Raw genomic sequence first — 15691 nt, forward strand, 5'->3', positions numbered from 1 at the left:
ACAAGCCAGTGCCATCGGCGATGCAAAGCTAGGATTCAAAAATGAAGGTTGCGCCCGCTTCGATGATGAAGACGGGCTTGATGATGACCGTTGCCATTGAGTTCACACTGAGAAACTCGACGAGTCCCCCTACCTGGCGCGCCAGCTGTCGGTGTTTTAGACCGGCAACCCGCCTAGGGTGTACCCTAGGTGGTCTTTTGTGCGGTAAGGATCGTCGAGAATCAAGGAATCAATGGTGATGCAAGGAACACGATTTAGATAGGTTCGGGCCGCTCGATCGCGTAATACCCTACGTCCTGTGTGTTGGTTTGTATTGATCTTGGATGAACCAGAGTTCTTCTGCTTGAGGGAGAGGGGGGGTCCCTGCCCGCCCTTATATGCATGGGAGGGCAGGGTTACAAGTCTGAATCCTAGTCGAGTACTGCTACAGAGTTCTACTCGGTATAGCCCGAGTAGTTTTCTATACACATGCTTGACTAGTTCGAGTGGGATACGCCTATCCCTTGTCCTGATCATATCCGAGTACGTCCCTTAGTGGGACATCCAGGGTCCACTCGTGGGCCTGGGATGCATGCCCGACATGGGCCGGAGCCCCTGATAGCCCCCGAGGGATATGCGACCCTGGGGTAGGGCCAGTGTCCGATATCCCTAAGCTTGGGACGAAACTCAAACGAAAGCAACTCAAAACCACCCTTTTTCGCAAACTAAAAGATGACAGAAGTACGTATGTACAAACTTGGAAACAATAGCTATGGGTAGAAACGTCTTAGCTGCTCGATGTTCCAAGCATTGGTGAAGACCTGCCCGTCAGGGGTCGCCAACTTGTACGTGCCCGGCCGCAGTAATTGCGTGACGATGAAAGGACCTTCCCACGGAGGGGTCAGCTTGTGTTGACCTCTATTGTCCTGGACGAGGTGAAGTACCAGGTCACCGACGTCGAATGCTCGGCCTCGTATCTTACGACTGTGATACCATCGCAAAGCTTGCTGATACTTGGCCGAGTGCAGCAGGGCACGTCGCGCGCTTCGTCGAGCTGATCTGGTGCATCCTCGAGAGATGCTTGGTTCCCTCGTTCGTCGTACGCCCTGACCCTTGGCGACCCATACTCCAGGTCAATGGGGAGGATTGCCTCGGACCCGTAGACCATGAAGAACGGGTGAAGCAAGTTGCCCTACTGGGGGTCGTCCTCAGACTCCATAGGACCGCGGGGAGCTCCGTAACCCACCGGCCGCCGAACTTGTTGAGGCGGTCGAAGATCCACAGCCTGAGACCCTAGAGTATCATGCCGTTGGCCTGCTCGACTTGTCCGTTCGTGCGGGGATGCGCTACGGCTGACCAGTCCACTCGGATGTGGTGGTCGTCGTAGAACTTGAGGAACTTCTTCCCTGTGAACTGCGTGCTGTTGTCCGTGATGATGGAGTTGGGGACTCCGAAGCGATGGATGATGTCGGTGAAGAATTATACTGCTTGCTCAGACTTGATCTGCGCAACCGGTCGTGCCTCGATCCACTTTGAGAATTTGTCGACGGCGACGAGCAGATGGGTGAAGCCCCCGGGCGCCTTCTTGAAGGGCCCGACTAGGTCTAAACCCCAGACCGTGAAGGGCCACGTGATGGGGATGTTTTGGAGTGCCTAGGTGGGCAGATGGGTTTGTCGCGCGAAGAACTGGCACCCTTCGCAGGTGCGCACTACGCGGGTGGCGTTGGCTATTGCCCTTGGCCAGTAGAAGCCCTATCGGAAGGCGTTCCCGACGAGGGTTCTTGGCGCGGTGTGGTGGCCACAGGCTCTGACGTGGACGTCCTGTATCAACGCTTTTCCTTGCTCGATCGGAATGCAGCGTTGTAGGATGCCGGTGTGGCTCTACTTGTAGAGCTCCTGGTCGATGATGACGAAGGATTTGGCACGGCGGGCAATCCTTCGTGCCTCTGTCATGTCCGTCGGGAGCGACTCACGGATGAGGTAATTAAGATATGGGGCTCTCCAGTCAGGCGAGGGGTGGGGCCCCTCTGCTGGGTTCATGTTGATCTCCATGACTTCGGGGTCAGAAGGATTGGCCTCCGAGTCCAGAACAGGTGGCATATTGCCGACCTCTCCCCGGTCAGCTCCCGAGTTCGGGACAGGTGGCGTGCTGCCGGCCTCTCCGGCTCCTTGTAGCGAATCGAGGGATTGTACTGGTCGCTGATGAAGATGCCGTCGGGGACTAGCTTTCAGTCGGACGCCGCCTTCGCCAGCTCGTCAGCTGCCTCGTTGAAACGTCTTGCGACGTGGTTGAGTTCCAGACCGTCGAACTTGTTCTCGAGCTTGCAGAGTTCATTGCAGTTTGCCGCCATCTTGGGGTCGTGGCAGCTCCACTCCTTCGTGACTTGCTCGATGACTAGCTGAGAGTCGCCCCGGATGTCCAGCCGCCGGATGCCCAGTTCGATTGCGATGCGAAGCCCATTGAGGAGAGCCTCGTACTCAGTGACATTGTTAGATGCGGGAAAGTAGAGGCGGATCATGTACCTCATGCGCACGCCGAGGGGAGAGATGAAGACCAAACCCGCTCCAGCGCAAGCTTTCATCAGCGACCCATCGAAGTACATTGTCTAGTACCCCTGCTTCTCTGGCGCTGATGGCGTCTGGATCCCCGTCCACTCTACGACAAAGTCGGCGAGTACCTGGGACTTGATGGCTGTCCGGGGGGCGTAGGTGATGCCCTGGTCTATAAGCTCGAGTGCCCACTTCACGATCCGCTCCGTGGCATCCTGATTTCGGATCACTTCGCTGAGAGGGAATGATGAAATGACCATCACTGGGTGGGAGGTGAAGTAATGGCGCAGCTTCCTCTTTGTGATGAGGACTGCGTATATGAGCTTTTGGATCTGAGGGTAGCAGGCCTTGGACTCGGACAAGACCTCGCTGACGAAATACACCGGGCGCTGCACCTTGAGGGCGTGTCCCTCCTCCTCTTGCTCCACCACTAGAGCTGTGCTAACCACCTGGGTGGTCGCCACGATGTAGAGCAGGAGTGGCTCCCCGTCGGTTGGCGGGACCAGGATCGGGGTCTTCGTCAGGAGGTGTTTGAGTCGGTCAAGTGCCTCCTGGGCCTCGGCGGTCCACACAAAGCACTCGGTCTTCTTCAGGAGTCGGTAGAGAGGGAGCCCTCGTTCACCGAGGCGTGAGATGAAGCGGCTCAGGGCCGCAAGGCATCCCGTGACGTGCTGAAATCCCTTCAGGTTTTTGGATCGGCCCCATATCGCTGATGGCCACTATCTTCTCAGGATTAGCTTCGATGCCGCGCACGAAGACGATGAAGCCGAGCAGCATGCCCCTCGGGACCCCGAAAATGCACTTTTCGGGGTTGAGTTTGATGCGCTTGTCTCTCAGCCTTTCGAAGGCCAGTTCAAATTCAGGGATGAGCTGGTCGCCCTTCTTGGACTTTACCACGATGTCGTCTACGTAGGCCTCAACGGTTCGCCCGATGAGGTCCCCAAAACACTTGAGCATACATCGCTGGAACGTAGCCCCCTCATTTTTGAGGCCGAACGGCATCTTGACGTAGCAGTAGGGCCCGAAAGCGGTGATGAAAGAGGTCGCGAGCTGGTCGAACTCTTTCATCGTGATTTGGTGGTAGCCGGAATACGCGTCAAGGAAGCTAAGGGTTTCGCACCCTGCGGTGGAATCAACTATCTGATCTATGCGCGGCAAAGGAAACGGATCCTTTGGGCATGCTTTGTTGAGACCCGTATAGTCAACACACATTCTCCATTTCCCATTCTTTTTTTGTACAAGAACAAGATTGGCCAACCACTCGGGGTGGTGCACTTCCTTGATGAACCCGGCCACCAAAAGCTTCTGGAGTTCCTCACCGATGGCCTTGCACCTCTCCTCGTTGAAGCGGCGCAAGCCTTGTCTCACCGGTTTGGAGCTGGCCTTGATGTTCAAGGAGTGCTCGGCGACTTCCCTCGGGATGCCTGGCATGTCCGAGGGTTTTCACGCAAAAATGTCACTATTTGCGCGGAGAAAGTTAACGAGCGCGCTTTCCTATTTGGGAGATAGGGTAGCGCCTATCCGCACCGTCCTACCATCGGTGCTGCTGGGGTCGAGGGGGACCTCCTTGACACCCTCCGTGGCTTCAAAGGAGATGGTGGACTGCTTGGAGTCAGGCAGATCCTTGGTGCTCTCCGCAAGCCGGACCACGGGGTTCTCCATGCAAGTGATGGCCGCGGCGTACTCGCAGCACTCGACGTCGCACTCGTACACCTTCTGGAAAGATGTGCCGATGGTGATGACCCCGTTGGGCCCCGGCAGCTTGAGCTTGAGGTAGGTGTAGTTGGGGATGGCCATGAACTTGGCGTAGCATGGCCGCCCCAAGATGGCATGGTTGGTCCCGCGGAAGCCCACCACCTTGAAAATGAGGGTCTCCTTCCTGAAGTTGGAAGGAGTCCCGAAAGTGATGGGCAGGTTGATCTGCCCGAGGGGCATTGCCCGTTTTCCCGGCATGATGCCGTGGAATGGCACCTCGCTGCGACAGAGGTGGGATCAGTCGATCCGCATAGCGTCGAGGGTCTCGGCGTAGAGGATGTTGAGGCCGCTGCCTCCATCCATGAGCACCTTGGTGAGGCGCTTTGTGCTGACGATAGGGTCAACGACGAGGGCGTAGCGTCCTGGCTGCAGGACACGCTTCGGGTGGTCATACTGGTCAAAGGTTATGGTGGACCTTGACCAGTCGAGGAAGGTCGGGGTAGCGGGTTCGGCCGCGTAGACCTCGCGACATTCCAGCTTTCGGCGGCGCTTGGAGTCATAAGCCGCCGGCCCGCCGAAGATCATGAAGCAGCCGTCCACGTTAGGGAAGCCATATTCTTTCTCCTCGCCATCCTTCTTCTCTTCTTTGGGCTTCCTTCTCCGGTCGCCCTTCACTAGGTTGCCCACAAAGTACCTCTTCATGAGGTTGCAGTCCTTGTAGGCGTGCTAGGTGGGAAACTCGTGGTTCGGGCACGGTCCCTCGAGCAGCTTGTCGAAGAATCCGGGGGTGCCCTCGGGGGGCGGCTGTCCCCGTTTGCGCTTAGCAACGGCCACGAGGGGAGCCTCACGCCGTTGCTTGTTCTTCTTCTTCTACTGGCGGTTGGAGGTGCCCTCGTCGGCGTCCTCCTTCCACTTTGCCTTGCCCTTGGAGCGATCAAAGATCGCCCCGACGGCCTCTTCGCCCGAGGCGAAGCTGGTGGCGATGTTGAGGAGCTCCTCCGTGGTCCACAGGCCCCTACGTCCCAGCTCGTGGACCAGGGGTCGGCAGGAAGTTCCTGCCAGGAAGGCTCCGATGACGTCGGCATCCACGACGTTGGAGAGCTTGGTGCGCTTTCTGGAGAAGCGCCGGATGTAATCCTGGAGGGACTTGTCCGACCCCTAGCGGCAGCTCCGGAGATCCCAGGAGTTTTCGGGGCGCATGTACGTGCCCTGGAAGTTTCCTACGAAGATTTCCTTCAGGTCGTTCTAGTTACGGATCCGACCCGAGGGAATGTGCTCCAGCCAGGCTCGCGCCGAGTCGGCCAGGAACAGTGGGAGGTTGCGAATGATGAACAGGTCGTCATCCACCCCACCAGCTTAACAAGCAAGCCAGTAGTCGCTGAGCCAAAGCCTGGGTTTGTTTCCCTGGAGTATTTGGCCACGTTGGTGGGCTGCCGGAAGCGCGCTGGGAACGGCGCATTCAGGATGCGTGCGGAGAAGGTCCTGGGCCCCGCTGGGTCGGGGCTCGGGCTCCGATCTTCTTCGTTGTCGGTCCGCCCCATCCTCCTCCCTGTCCGCGCGGGAATGCCTCCATGCATCCAGGGTGTCGCGGGCATCGCAGATAGGACCGACGCGCTGTTGGACGGATGGTGCTCCACCGCCTGCACGCGGTGGGGTCCGTCGAGCGGGTGCGGCCCAGTTCGCCCCTGGGGGAGGCTGGTGGACAGACTCCCCCACGCCTTTCGGGAGGCGCGGTGGGTGCCGCCCTGCTGGCATTGTGCCCACGTCGCCGGGATGCGGAGCTCTCCGCCTGCTGGACTGCGGCGCACTCCAGCAGGTTGCGCACCTCCTGGTGAGCCTGCCGCTCCTCGGGCGTAGCTCGCTCAGGGAGTCGTCGAAGTAGGGCCACTGCGGCGGCGATGTTCTGGCTAGCGCGTGCGAAGAGTTGAGGGCGATCCTCATCCTTGCAGATGCGCCGCTAGACATCGCGCGCTCGTTGACGCGCCCCGCCTTCGTTGCATGGGTTCGCGACCTCCTGATTGGCGTCGTGCGCGCCTCCGACAGATGTGGCCGTTCCGTGACCCTGGCGAGGTCCCCAGTTGTAGCTGCGGTGTGCGGTGGGGGAGTGCGCTGTCTCCCTCCGACGTCGTTGTCGTTGGACCCCTCGGAGTGCACGTCGGCCATAAAGCACCCACGCGAGGGGTGGTGGCTCCTGTTGTCGGAGCCAGCGTTGGAGACTGTCCCCGCCACGCCCGCGAACTCGTTGTTCGTGGGTGGCACGATCATGGACCGTGCCAGGAGACGACCGTAAGTCACCACGGCATTGCGAAGGTCGAAGGGACACTCCTCCGAAGGAGACCCCGTGGTGCACATCCGGCCGCCCACCACCATTCCGGTGGCGGAGCCAGAGATGACGGGGCAAGCGGGCAGGACAAGGAGAGGAATCAGCTCGATCCCTCTCCCGTGGCGAGGAAGTCCAAACTCCCGAAGCGGATGTGGGAGCCGGGAGCAAAGCCAATGTCGCGGTTGGCCATCCGAAGCTGGTTGATGAGGACATCACATGCTTGGATACAACCTGGCTTTGATACCAACTAATATGAACCCGCTAGGATTGATTCCTGATCTTTCGATGAGAGACGTGGGATAACTCGATTGGTCGATGGAGACGATGTTCACGGCCCGACTACAGCCTTCCAAGCTGCGCCTTAGCAACCGATACACCACCTCCAATGGCTGCCGCGATCTTGTGGAGCGCGTCACCCGGCCACTAGGGCACTCGTCCTGCAAGCAATCGAAGAACAAGCAACTCAATTGCAAATATGGAGATGAAAACCAATCTGAAATCACAAAGTTGGGGTTCTGAATCGAGTAGAACGGATGGTCTAGTCGACACACGCGTCTACAAGGAAGTAGCAATGGCTAAACTTTCAACAAAACAAAACCCAATCTGTTCGTGGTGGCGCTAATACTTATTAATACCTAGGAGGACGACCAAAGGGGTGTTGGGGTCGTGCTCCAACCCTAGGACATGTCCCTAATGGACCCAACTTGATACACGGCCCATTGGGCCAAAATAAGGCGACGCAGCACCTGTGGACAGAAAACCTCTCGGTAGTATTTCGATGATTGCGGCCGACTCCGAGAAGTTATGGATATGATTCCAGATCCATATGAAAATAGACTTCATAAGGATTCCAAGGAGTACTTGAACACCTAAAACGGAGTCCGGATGAGGTCATGGCGGCCGTTGCAAGTTGGGCCAGAGCTGCAGTCCGAATCCAGCATCAAAACGTGTTAGATTGGATCTCTTTCTTTCCTTGGGCCAAAAGTGACGTGGTGGCCTGGTGGAGGACGTTAGGAATACTTGGACTTGGCCCCCAATCTACTTCTTTGGTCCTCCATGCCTTCCATGTGTGTTTAACACTATTTTTCATCCATGTATGTATTTCTGAAATTGACAACGAATACACATCATGGTGCAGCATCAATTCATCAAATGTGTCACATATAATTATGATAAAGAATTGTTTCACCTCGGAGTCAAAATATGCCAATATGGTTGTATCCAAGCATGTGATGTCCTCATCACCGGTGATGTACGCGCAAAGGTCCCCTACCTAGCACGCCAACTGTCGTTGTCAAGAATTACGAGTCAAGACAATGGCGAGTGAGTTTGTTTTCTATGCGCGTAAGGCTCGGATGGTTACGTGAGAGGATACGGGGTTTATACTGGTTCGGGCAGGAATAGCCCTACGTCCAGTGTGGGGAGCTGCTCGTGTTACTCACGCAGGGTCTGTAGTAGGGGTTACAAACGGGCGAGAGAGGGAAGCTGGTCCCAAGTCTCTTGGGTGTGCACTGATGCTCGTATGGAGAGTGTGAGTTGGGGGGTGTTCGGTTAGCTTGAGAGACGTCCCGTGCTCGGTCCCCCCGATCTTCCTTTTATAGCGCAAGGAAGAGACGGGAGTTACAGTTGAGCCAGGAGCCAGGAGAAGTAAAAGAGATAAGCAAGTAAAGCAAAGTAAAGCACAGGGGGAAGGACCGAGTCCCCGGGGTCGCCGTCTTCCCGTCCGATCTCTGTCTCTCGTCAGCGTGACCGCCAGAGGGGGGCGGCTGTCGTTGGGCCCTGTCGGCGACCCTCCGGTCGACCGTCGTGGGCGGACGTGTGAGATGTGTGTGGCGTCCGACCGCTGTAGCCATGGTGATGATGTTGTCTGGCCGCCGCAGTTGTACGCGTCGTGGAGGACGGCTAACCTCTGTAGCCCTGCGTGCTGACCAGGAGGCGCGGCCAACATGTCTCTGGCGCTGGACCGAGCGCGAAACCGGGCGGCACTCCCTCCTGTGCTAGGGGGCGCGGGTGATGAGTGCCCTACTACGAGCAGGGGAGGTAGCGGATTAGGACGGTGCCGCTGTAGCCTGTGCGGTCGTGGCTACAGTGTACCGCTCGAATACTGTGGCAGGTCACGTCGAGGAGCACAGGCACCTTTCTACGCGCCAGAGTCGCATCGCATTTATGGCGAGGTTGGTGGGGGCCCACGAGACTTGCGCTCACGTCCGCCAATCTGCGCCCGTCCTCGGGCGAGGCGAAGTCCTGTCTGGTGGGCTCGGATGCGTCCGACCCCCTGCGCCCGAGGTCGGGTGAGGCGGAGCCTTGCGACGAGGGGTCGGGCGTATCCGACCCTAGGACCGTGGGTTGGGCGAGGCGGAGCCTTGCAGCAAGGGGTCGGGCGTATCCGACCTTGGGGCCGTGGGTCGGCGGAAGCGAAGTGGAATTCTCCTCGTCCATGCCGAGTCGGCGGAGGTTACTGTCGCCGCAGGTGGGTCCGAGCCCTTATGACCGCTGATTAAGGAGCATAAGGAGGTCGTTAATATTTCCCCCCAACACAACCATAAGTGTACCCACCCTTGCTAACTGTTACTCAGAAGGAGGTGTGTGAAATTATTGAAGATGATGTTAGGCGTACGCGACCCCAGTCGATTGCTCGTGAAGCTTGGAGCCTTCATTTCCATAATTAAACTATATATCTTGATAAACTAGAAAGTTATTATTTATATTTCTTTAGGTGATACTATTGCTGTTATTCACTGATAATGTCACTATATGTATGAAAGTTGATCCCCGCATACTTATATAAGTAGAACTTGGTTTTGTTTTAAATTAGGTGCGACGTATGCTCAGGTGAGGAATGTGTCAATGCAGGGATTCGGTGTTACACTGATGCATCAATTCCATCAGAGAACCAAATTGTTGGACCTACACCGGCTGGACTAGGGATTTACATCCATGATCCCCATCACCCGGACCGCCCGGCCATTATCATCAAGGCACAGGTCAACAACATAAGCACTCCATTGTAGGCAGAAGCCCAGGCTATGCTACTTGCAGCCAAGCTACAAAATGTCGCTTACTACACAGATTGTCAGACACTCGCTGCCACTCTTGGGGGCGTTTGGATACTAGGGGCTAAACTTTAGCCATGTCATATCGGATGTTCGGATACTAATTAGGGGGACTAAACATAAGCTAATTACAAAACTAATTGCAGAATCCCTAGGCTAAATCGCGAGACGAATCTATTAAGTCTAATTAATCCATCATTAGCGAATGGTTACTGTAGCACCACATTGTCAAATCATGAACTAATTAGGCTTAATAGATTCATCTCGTGATTTAGCCTAGAGGTTGTGTAATTAGTTTTGTAATTAGTCTAGGTTTAATACTCCTAATTAATGTCCAACATTCGATGCGACGGGGACTAAAATTTAATCCCCTCCTCCTAAACACCCCTTAGTTCTCCTGATCATTTGGCCCAGCCAGGCCATTGGTCTTTGAGGCCATGTATTGCTGCAATCACTTCCATTACTGATGGAAGTAGAAAGGAATTTATCAAGATCCCTAGAAGCTTCAACCAGATAGCTCATAAATTAGCAAAGCAGGCTAGACAATCTATCCAACGTCAGTGCACTTTTAGTTGTAACTCAACAAGTCACTATGAGTTTTACTCAGTGCTTCAGGCACTCTGTAACACACAATGGGAGAACTTCTCTCTCATCTCTGTACTATGTTGCTAAGGCTTATAAAGTTCATAATTCCTAAAAAAAAGGTCCAAACACCACAAAAAACAGCCGAAAAGCATAAACAAAAATTGGAATAGCAACTACTTGGACCGAACCGAAACCAAACTGGAATCGTAGACCCATTCCGAAGCACCCCACTCCAAACCCTAGCTCAAGCCTCACCCATGGTGCCAGACGCCCTCGCCTCCATTGGCGACCACCCCGTCCCACCGTCCCGCCTTCTTTCGAAGCACCGCCCGCACCGCCGCGCCGCGTCCTCTCGCTCCCCCCTGCCGCCACCGGCGTCGCCAGGGCCCGCGCTCGGCCTGCCCGACCTCACCCTCTGCCATTGCTGCGGCGTCCGCTTCCCAATGCCGCAGCCTGGGGCCAAGCCCAAGCGCCGCCCGGTCCGTCCGCTCAGCTCCCTGTGGCGCATCGTCCTCCTCTGCGCGGAATGCCTCTCCCTCGTCCGCTCCGCGGCCGTCTGCTCCTATTGCCTCTCCCTCGACAACCCCCCGCCCGAGGACTCCACCGTCTCTTGTCGGCGTTGCAAGCATTCCGTGCACCAATCCTGCATCCCAGCCGAACACCGTACATCCCTGATCCAGCCCGTCGAGGTGGAGGATTTCCTCTGCGTCGATTGCTACCCCACCGTGAGACCGAAGATCGGGGGATTCAATTTGGGGCTGAATCTGGAGGGTTACCCCAGGGATCCTACCTCCGTGGCTGGGGGCGACATTCTGAAGTCGCCTTCCAAGGGGGGTAAGGAAGGCGTTAGCACTGGTCAGTTTGTGGGGCGGGGCAGTGGTGATCCGGTTCTGCTGGATGAGGATTTAGCTTTGCAGCTGCATCTGGCGATGAATGGATCACAGAGGATTTCACGTTCAGGGAACTCATGTAGTGGTGCCTCTACTGGCCCAGGCAAGGGGAAGAATGGTGTGGTTGCTGGAAGGGATGGCAATGGAAATCAGGAGATTTGCATAACCAATGTGATGGCTCAGCTTGGCGATGAAGAACCAGGTAGCAACAGGGTGTTAAAGTGTTTTAGGAGATCTGATTCCTTGTCACAGTGGTTCTTGCGTTAGAATGTGTGAAAGGTAAACATGGTGAGGAGAGCATGAAAGCTAAAAGAAAAGGTCCTTCTGTGACCCTACAGCAGGATGATTTGGTCAATTGCTATAAGAAGAAGTATAGCAAAAGGAGCTCAATTAAGCAGGAAAAAGTTGAATATATTTCAAGTAGGACCATGTGTGATGGGAAGGACATGGATGGTGATCATGGTGTTGCTCCTATGAAATAGACTGCTTGTCAGCTTGTGCCATTTTGAGGTACTGATTTTTTTTTTTGCATATTTTTATGCTCTTTCTATTTTCTTTATGGGTGAATAATATATATCATGTATGCCTTTTATGTCACTACTAGAACATTGCATGGCCTTGTCGTGCGAAATGACCCTCTTGCTAGATGAGTTTCCAATTTTGTAAACAGTAATTGCTATAGTGAGGTGCATTGCCATTTCGTTTTTGTATTTCTAGATCTGATATTTCTTTATCAAAATTGACTATACCAAATAATTTTCATATGGCAGTATATGTTGTAGGGAGAAAAAACAATATTGAGGTATGGATGATTCTATTGAATAAGAAATCAGTATCCAAATCGGAAAAGAAAAGGTTCTATAGTAAAGTTGAACCTAGCACTGCAATCCCATTCTAGTGACATGATCAACTAAAAATATGTATGCAACTTAACATGTTATGATTTTTTGTAGCAAAAAATTAACTACTGCATATGAAGAATGCTATGTTTATCTAAACTGAATTGGCCTATTAAATTTTGGATGTACGCATATAATTATATATGATTGCAGGTTAAGTTAGCCAAGCATTTGCTTGGACACCTGAAAGAGAGAAAGTAGGACATGACAATTCAATATCAAATAAAAAAACTTGGAATGTAATAGCTGCCTTCTCAGTTTATCAATATCAAACCGTGATCAAACTATAATCAAAACTAAAATATTTTTATATCAAACTACATAATACTATCTTATTAAAATCTTACTCTGGAGCTGCGTCTATGCCCATACCTGTAATTCCAATATCTGGTTCTTTTTGAGACAGTATAGGGCTGGCTATGGACCTTTACCAAAGGCAAAATAGAGGTAGCCATTACCAAAGGTACATATGAAACACTATGGAAATAGACAAAGTTTCCTTTAGCTAGAACAATTTTATATTCCAGGAATCTACTTGTGGACTGATATCATATATTCTGAATTTGCCCTTTCATAACATGCCAATTTTTCCAAAAAAGAAAAGCCAAATAAGAAGAATGTTGGCGAATAGCTGCAAAGTGGGTAAGATTACACTGTTTATATGGGTGGTCCAAATATATATAGCTGCAAAATGCTTCCATGTTCTTACATTAATTTTATTTTGTGGGTGAACAGCTCTCTGCCATGGGAATCCATGTCAAGAGAATGTAAAAATGCAATAGCCTAAATAAGTACATCAAAGTTACTGAACACTGAACAGGCAAGATAAACAGATACGTAATCTGAATGAAAGACAACACAGAGCAAGTTGCAGGAAGAGAGCTACCGGACACCTTTTACAGGAAGATTGCATGCCAATGCCCATACTATTAATTGAGGTCAGCTCAGACGTTTCTTGTACATAGTATAAAACTGTAGATGCATTCACCAGAGTGAAAAAAAGGCAAATGCAGATTAATTTGGTCTATTCGCTCACTTGATTAAATAAACCTGGAACAAGGTTACAATAACACCCAATTCTCACATCATGAATCACATACGAATGATGAATCACAAGCCTATTTAGAAAAATGCCATTCCAAGAATAGTCACACAATAGTAACAAAGGATGAACCATGATAATATATTAACAACCATGGTAACCTCACTTTTGTTAAAGTTTGTTTTCAAACCTGACATTTTTTTCATATATATATAGCAGTAATTTCATGTTTTGAGCACTGTTCATATCGTCTTGCAAGCATAGTATCATATCATCAGCATACTGAAGAATAGTTACTCCATTGGGAATATATTCTGGAAAAAGTCAGTATTGTTGAAAAAGATACTCTGATTTTGTAATACTGATTGATCCTAATAAAGCACCTTTGATCCAGGAAGGTCTGGGAGCCCTTACCCTTGGGTTTGGATTTTTCATCTAGTTTTTTTCTTGCTTAACTTCCTGGATCTCTTACTCTCAACAACTTGAAAACCCTCATTATCTGAGGAGTCAGACTTCCACTCTACTAATTTGGTCGCCTCCAAGGGGAGCACCTCAGACCCAATCTCTTTTTCCCCTATAGCAAGATCATTATTTCTTTCTTTTAGATTAGCTCTAGCTTTTTCCAAATCTCTTAGCAAATCAAATTGTTCCATTTCTATATTATTAATATCTACACCCGTTTTACCAGATCTAATCACCAATTCAACATTATTGAGAACTGCAAAGGAGTTCTTGGGTTACAGGTGCTTACCTTCCAGGTTTCTCTTCAGAGTAGCTAGCTTGGACTTGTCAGCTATCTTCATTGCTCCCAGTCCTTGCTTCTTCAATCTCTCACTTTGTCTTTTTTGTCCAGGGTCTTTGATCTCTTGCCCACCTTGTTCTTGAGTTGTAGCAGCGCCATCTTCTCGATTTGCCTCATCCACTTTTGTTGAATTTTCATCATTTACTGTACTATCTTTGTTGTCCCCCATCTTCGAGGTCTCAAGTTCTGTTACCTCCTCTTCTATCATTTTGTCCCAATCAGGGGAAAACTGTGAGGTGTTGTTTTCCTTTTGTTTTCCTTTCGTATTTCCATCCCCTCCTCCTGGACAAGAAACAGCATAATCCTCCTGACTAGACCAGTCTCCCAAGGGCGCTTCCCGACTACCTATATATGGGCTGGGACAGTTATCTCTGCTATCTTCTTCTTCAGGTAAGTTTGCCATCCCCTCAGATGCATAAGCTCTTGCCTGTTGACATTTTGATTCTGTGGTGCTGTTCATCTTTTCAAATAGAGATTTCTCACTGACCTGGCATGTTTGGCCTCAATTACTTCCAGAGATTCAAACTTGAATTTGTGTAAATTGGTACCATATTCATTGATTGCCACTGATGGGCTGTCATTCAAGTGCATTTTCCATATGTTCTTTATTTCTAAATGTTGAAAGGTGCCAAAGCTCAAATGCTCCCCCCAGAGGGGAGATGATATATTAAAGCACAGCCCCTGGTCTTCGCTTTCCTCATCACTACTTTCCTTCTCTTTACCCTTCATACCGCTATCATATTTTTTGCCTTTGCCATTTGAATATACCCCCCCTCCTGCCGACACCTTTGCCCCTGGTTGTATATCGATTTCCATACTGCTAGGTGCTGTGGGGACATGTTGAGTGTGAGAGAGTTCTATGCTAGCCTTCTTCAAGTTGTTATTTTCTGTCTCAACCATATGACACTGCCCTGTCTGTCCTTCTGGTTGAAAATGAGTTATAGAGCTGGGGCTTGTTTTCGATCAAGCTTTGGCCATTGGTGGCTTCGGATGGCCTATCTCCCTGTGTGTTTGCAGATCCACCTGCCATCATGGTCGTGAACTAGAGAGGTTGAGCTTGCCAGGGTAGAGTTGTGGAAGTGCTGCCATGGTGAGAAAGTGACGGGGAAAGAAACAAAGAAGAACAAGGAGAACAAACAAAGAATGTAAAGGAAAACTCGTGGTCCACACAAACTAGCAGGGACATTGAGGGTATTTTAGATGGAAATGATTAATGAGTGCGGTGGCTGGCAAAGAGCCATATTTTTCCAGTGTCCTACCTAATGCCTCGAAGTTATAGTGTTTTAGGAGCAAAATTGGTCATTTTAACAAAAATAGACTTGTTGGTACATTGTTGCAATGGCATCTTATAGCATTAATATATTTGTTCTATGGGGAAAAAGGTATTAATATGATGTTTGTTATCAAAATCTGACTGCTGATGTTCAAACTATATGTACTGAATTAGAGGACAGTATCGCAGCGGTCAACAATTCAATTATGAAATCTCTGAATAGTGCATGCACAATAATGTTTTGTGTAATATGAAGATTGCTGTGTCTTATAGATTTCCTCATGTTCCATCACTATATGTCTACTTTAGCAGTGTTCTTATATCAAGCAGCAGAAACTGTGGTCATTGATGCTGAAGACTTTAGATTTATATGCGAAATGTACAGTATGCATGCTATATGCCAAATGTACAGTATGCATGCTATATGCCAAATGTACAGTATGCATGCTAAGTTAGTATTCTAGGAATCTGTACATTTCACTGATCTGATTGCTATATATAATCCTTAAAGATCTATGTATCTCGCTACATTCTTCAGTTTCCTATGCCCTACTGATTTGCAGAATTAGACTATAAGCTTTCGTTTAGGCCGGGAAAGGT

At 51.1% G+C, this 15691-nt stretch overlaps 1 pseudogene; it reads left to right on the plus strand.

Annotated features, from left to right (window-relative positions):
• Nucleotides 1–10370: 10370 nt before the first annotated feature.
• Nucleotides 10371–15691, plus strand: part of LOC101784029 — a 6457-nt pseudogene continuing 1136 nt past the window's right edge.

This window comes from Setaria italica, chromosome IV (genome assembly GCF_000263155.2).
Source record: "Setaria italica strain Yugu1 chromosome IV, Setaria_italica_v2.0, whole genome shotgun sequence".
NCBI lineage: Eukaryota > Viridiplantae > Streptophyta > Magnoliopsida > Poales > Poaceae > Setaria > Setaria italica.